This window comes from Rutidosis leptorrhynchoides, chromosome 11 (assembly GCF_046630445.1).
Source record: "Rutidosis leptorrhynchoides isolate AG116_Rl617_1_P2 chromosome 11, CSIRO_AGI_Rlap_v1, whole genome shotgun sequence".
NCBI classification, from domain to species: Eukaryota; Viridiplantae; Streptophyta; class Magnoliopsida; order Asterales; family Asteraceae; genus Rutidosis; species Rutidosis leptorrhynchoides.
The window spans coordinates 189,124,894-189,130,689 of record NC_092343.1 but is presented as its reverse complement, the minus strand read 5'-3'; the positions used below and the strand labels follow the sequence as shown (position 1 = coordinate 189,130,689).

Genomic DNA, 5,796 nt, shown 5'->3' with positions numbered 1-5,796 from the left:
TTGCAGGTTGATAATTAGAATTTCCCCCTTGAAAATTTCCTTGTCTTTGATTGGCCATAAAATTAACTTTTGCTACTGAGTTCATTGGCCGATCATTGATATCACAATCTTTTGTGAAATGTGGCTGCTCACAGATTTCACAGCCTACTTGCAATGCTAAAACTGTTGAATTTAGTTTCTCTATTTCTCTTCCAAACTTTTTAAATTGATTCGACAGTGAAGCTATGGTTGTATTGTTGTCTTCATTTTCTTCAAGGCTTGCCACCGTCCTTCTAGGTAGTTGATCTCTAGACGGTGTCCATTCAAAAGTATGAACTGACATGTCTTCTAACATGTCATACGCTTGATTTGGTGATTTGTACATAAATACTCCTCCAGCGGAGGAATCTAATATACCACGAGTATGTTCATCGATACCACGATAAAAAGTTTGTACTATTTGCCCTTTTTGTAATCCGTGTTGTGGACAATTTCGTAACATTCTTTTTAATCTTTCCCATGCATCATAAAGAGTTTCATCCGCCTTTTGTTTAAAAGTGGTGATTTCAGTTCTAAGTCTTTCGGCTTTTGCCGGTGGAAAAAATCGGGTAATGAATTTTTCTCTTAATTCATTGAAAGTTGTGATAGAATTAGGTTTTGATGCTTTCAACCAAGCTTTTGCGTCTCCAATTAACGAGTACGGAAAAGTTCTTAACTTAAATGCATCTGAAGAAACATCTTTATTTTTGTACAGTTCACATAAATCTTCGAAAGCATCTAAATGTTCTATCGGATTATTATTAAGTCTTCCGTCAAATTGGTTTTCACGAACCATGTGCATAAACTGCCCCTTAACTTCCCAGTTTTCAGCCTCAATTTCAGGTCTTCTTATAGGTGCAAGTGCGAGAGGGGGAACAGTTTGTCTGGTATTCTACATCGGTAGATCATTTGGATCAGGTGTTACTTCAGCCATTTCTTCTTTAATGACAATGGTTTCAGGTTCAGTTTTGATTTCTGGTTGACCACTAGTGTTTCCTACTTGTTTTTTGATATTTTTCGGTGTTTTCGGTTTACTAGTACTACCTAATTTTTTTTTCTTCTTGTTTTAATCTTTTGTTCATGTTTCTTTTAGGTTCTGGATTAAGTGCAACGAGTTTAGTATTTCCTGAACGGGTCATACAATTACAAAATTGTATGTAGTCTTGAAGGATTTATTCACTAAGTGTATGAACATTGAACTTTCTTGAAAATGAATTTTCACGAAAGGATCGAATAACTAAAAACAATGATAAAAACCTTTAAACAAATAGATTTTCCTTCTGATTTTGCTCACGTTTTGAATAGCCAAAAGATGCAGCAGAGAGGCAGGATTCGCTTGGTCTCAATATAATTAAGTACTGTTTGGCTTCAATAACCCAGTCCACGTACAAATCCAACTACTACTACGAATCAGAAAAATTATCTATTTATTTAACTGCCAACTTATCCCCGGCAGCGACGCCAAAAAGTTGATGTGCTCGATCGTGTCCTTTTATTTTGATCGGATTTAGATTGAATTTATTACACGAATTGGTTGTGATTATATGGTGTTCTTATGATTTCGGATTGATTTCACACATATAGGCAACTTTGTCCTATCCGTATAGTAATAGTTTATTTGGTAAATCCGGTTCGTACCACATGGAGATGGAGTTTTCAAGATTTTTTAATTGCTAAAAGTTAATCTATTTAAAAGGGGGATTTTGGATTAGGGTTTACTATTTAATTGAATGGAAATTAAATTTAACTAAAATGAAATAACTAAATTAACGACAATAAAAATACAATTTAAACTAATTTAACAAAGTAGAAGAAATAAGGTTTTTCATGGAAATATATCAAAATAGTAAAAAGTAATTAAAGTTTACGATATGGCAATAAGTGAAATTGAAGAGATTTAAAATAAGGTAAAGTAGTGGCTACTAAAATATGTCCCCTCTGGATTTATGGATTGTTTTTAAGTCCGATTACGATGTTTTAATATATATCCTTATATTTTATCTTTCGATTTATAAAGATTTAATTAACTAAAACTAAATCTCACTTTTGTTTAGATCTCGTTTTAGCGAATTAAATTATACCCCGACTATTTAAATTAAGATTTAATCCAGTTTTTACTTTCGTTAAAACCAAAATTATAACGGTCTTACCCTTTTTACAATTACACGATTATATAAACTGTAATATTACCCAAACCACCGAATTACACTTCTAAATTGTTGTCAATAATTTGTCCATATGTCCGTCTAGATCACCGAGGTGTTGAAGCATAATTTATGTCAATTTAATGCACTTTCGTTTATCAATTTAAATAAATTATGTGATAGGGGTAAAAATATTAAATTATATAACAATGGGTCGGTGATTAAACTTAATATTAAAAATAGTCAAAGTTACATCATAATATTATAATATGGTTCAATCCATTTGTCCAGAGGTTCCACATTTTAGTTACCACTATGGATATTTAGTTGGACATTATAACGGCGTAAAAATATAAATTATAAAAAATGGACATGGTAATAATAATAATAATAAACGATAACAATAATAAATAATAAATAACGATAGTAATAACAACGATAATAACGATACGCGAAAATAAAGTTGGGACGTGGAGACTTACAGCGAGTTGGAACGGTAAAAAGTAATATAATTAGCGTAGCGGTACCGGGACAGAACTTCGACTTAAAGCCCGTAAATTAAACGTTACAATAACCTTATTATTAAAATAAACTTAAATTAAAATTATAAATATATATATTATGTTTACAGAAATGAAAATGAAAAGAAAGTGTACATAAAACTCGAGCAAACTGGCTTTTTATAGAGATGTGGCCTGCTACAGGACACCATGCGATCGCATGGAAAATAGCCTTCCAGGCCATGCGATCGCATGGCCCCCTTTTCCAGCTCAGGATGTTTTGTTTGCTTCTTTGTCGACATATTTTTTAAATATAAATATAATATATATAATTTATATAATTATATATATATTATATTATATTTATGTGCATAGTTGACTCATAATTTTGGCTCCGATGTTTCGTACGTTTACGCCCGGTTTATGTCTCGGTTCCGGTTTCTCGAACGTATTTTCGTACAATTTAATATCGTGTAATTTGCATTCCGCGACTTGCGTTCTTGTCAATCTTTAGACGTTTTTTTTCGATAATTTAAACCACTTGGAGTGTAACTTGTACGTTTGAGCATTTTGGACGTTTTCGCCTTTTAAATCTTTGTTTTAATCTTTAAATCTTCAGTTTCGAGCGATCTTCGTCTTTCGTCTTCGCACTTATTTATTTAAACAATTAAAACTAAAAATAAGGAAATTACAATTAAAAACATTACATTTTGGAATGATATTGCGACTAAATATATGTTCGTTTGGAGCAATATCACTTACGAACAATAAATGGTCCCGACCACTTAGACTTTAACTTTCCGGGAAACAAATGAAAACATGAATTGAAAAGAAGCACACGATCCCCCTCCTTAAATTTGTTTGGATCTTTTAAATGACTATCGTTCCACTTCTTTGTCCTCTCCTTACTAATCAACGAGTTTTCATAAGCATCAAGCCTTAACTCTTCTAACTCATTTAATTGGCTCAAATGAAGGCGACCCGCCTCCTTAAGATCAAGATTTCTCATTTTGAGAGCCCAAAAGGCTTTGTGTTCAATCTCCGCCGGGAGATGACACACTTTACCATAAAGTAACCTAAAAGGAGTGGTTCCGGTTGGCGTTTTGTACACCTTTCTAAATGCCCATAAGGCATCATCAAGCTTAAACGACCACTCCTTGGGATTATAACCAATTGTCTTTTCAAGAATCCTCTTTAAAGCTCGGTTGGTGTTTTCAACTTACCCATTGGTTTGAGGATGGTAAGATGTAGAAACTTTATGGGTCACCCCATATCGTTTCAACACCTTTTCATGTTGAGCATTACAAAAGTGAGTTCCCCGATCGCTAATTAAAGATTTTGGGGCACCAAACTGAGAAAAGAGTTGTTTAAGGAACGAAACTACAACTCGTGCATCATTAGTGGGCAAAGCTTGCGCTTCGACCCATTTCGAAACATAGTCGATGGCAACAAGAATGTAGAGTTTATTATTAGATTTCGGGAATGGGCCCATGAAATCAATCCCCCAAATATCGAAAACCTCGCAAACTTGGATGACATTTTGAGGCATCTCATCTCATTGGGTGATTTGGCCCGCCCGTTGACAAGCATCGCACGATTGACATATTCGGTGGGCATCCTTGAAGATAGTAGGCCAATAAAAATCGACCTCAAATACTTTTCGCCCCGTAACTTGGGGACCATAATGCCCACCCGTCGGTCCATGATGACATTGTACAAGAATGCACTCGCATTCTTCTCCGGAAACACATCAGCAGATCATTCCATCGGAACACCGCCTAAAAAGGTAAGGGTCCTCCCAAAAATAATACTTAAGGTCACTAAAGAATTTCTTACGTTTATGATGTGACCAACCTTTTTCTAAGAACCCCCCAACCAAGTAATTAGTAAAATCAACGAACTAAGGGTCTTCACACTCCTCCACCTTCATGAGATATTCATCGAAAAAAATCATCATGAATAGTAGTCTCATCGAGAACCTCGCAGGAGGGATTCTCAAGACGTGAAAGGTGATCGACCGCTAAGTTCTCGGCACCCTTTTTATCCCGGATCTCAACATCGAATTCTTGCAAAAGCAAGATCCATCTAAGCAGTCGAGGTTTAGCATCCGGTTTGGCGAAAAGGTACTTTAGAGCAGAATGGTCCGTAAAGACTATAGTCTTAGATAAGACTAAGTAGGATCGGAACTTATCAAACGAAAAGACCACCGCAAGGAGCTCCTTTTCAGTGGTAGTATAATTCAATTGTGCTCCTTGCAAAGTCTTGCTTGCATAATAAATGGGTCGGAAATGTTTCTCAACTCTTTGGCCCAAAACAGAGCCAACAGCAAAGTCGGATGCATCACACATAAGCTCGAATGGAAGGGACCAATTCGGAGCAATTATGATGGGTGCATTGATCAGTTTCTCCTTAAGAAGTTCGAATGCCTTTTGGCACTCTTCGGAGAAGTTCTAAGGTGTGTCCTTTTCGAGGAGTTTATTCATCGGGTTAGCGATTTTGAAAAAATCCTTAATGAACCGCCGGTAAAAACCGGCGTGCCTGAAAAAAATCCGAACACCCTTAACATCGGTGGGAGGTGGAAGGTTCTTAATAGCCGTTACCTTTGCGGGATCCACCTTGTTACCGTCCCTAGAAATCTTGTGCCCAAGGACTATGCCCCCTTGTACCATGAAATGGCACTTTTCTAATTGAGCACGAGATTAGATTTCTCACACCTTACCAACATCCGCTCTAAATTAAGAATGCATGAATCGAAAGTGTCACCGAAGACCGAAAAGTCATCCATGAACACCTCAATGCATACATCTATCATATCATGGAATATGGCCATCATGCACCTTTGAAAAGTGGCCGGAGCGTTACAAAGGCCAAAGGGCATGCGACGGTATGAGAATGTGCCATACGGACACGTGAAACTGGTTTTCTCTTGGTCCTCGGGCGAGATAGGAATTTGAAAATAGCCCAAAAAACCATCAAGAAAACAATAAAAGCAGTTCTCGCCAACCTCTCTAGCATTTGATCCATGAAAGGTAACGGGAAGTGGTCTTTGCGTGTGGCATCGTTTAACTTACGATAGTCAATACAAACACGCCACCCCGTGACAGTCCGAGTGGAAATTAACTCATTTTTATCAT

General features: G+C 36.3%; 1 non-coding gene across 1 annotated transcript; it reads left to right on the top strand.

Moving 5' to 3' along the window:
- The first annotated feature begins 452 nt into the window (after positions 1-452).
- LOC139878862 (small nucleolar RNA R71) lies at positions 453-559 on the top strand. The gene has a single exon (XR_011769722.1). It is a non-coding gene; the product is annotated as a small nucleolar RNA R71 (small nucleolar RNA).
- Positions 560-5,796: the final 5,237 nt, after the last annotated feature.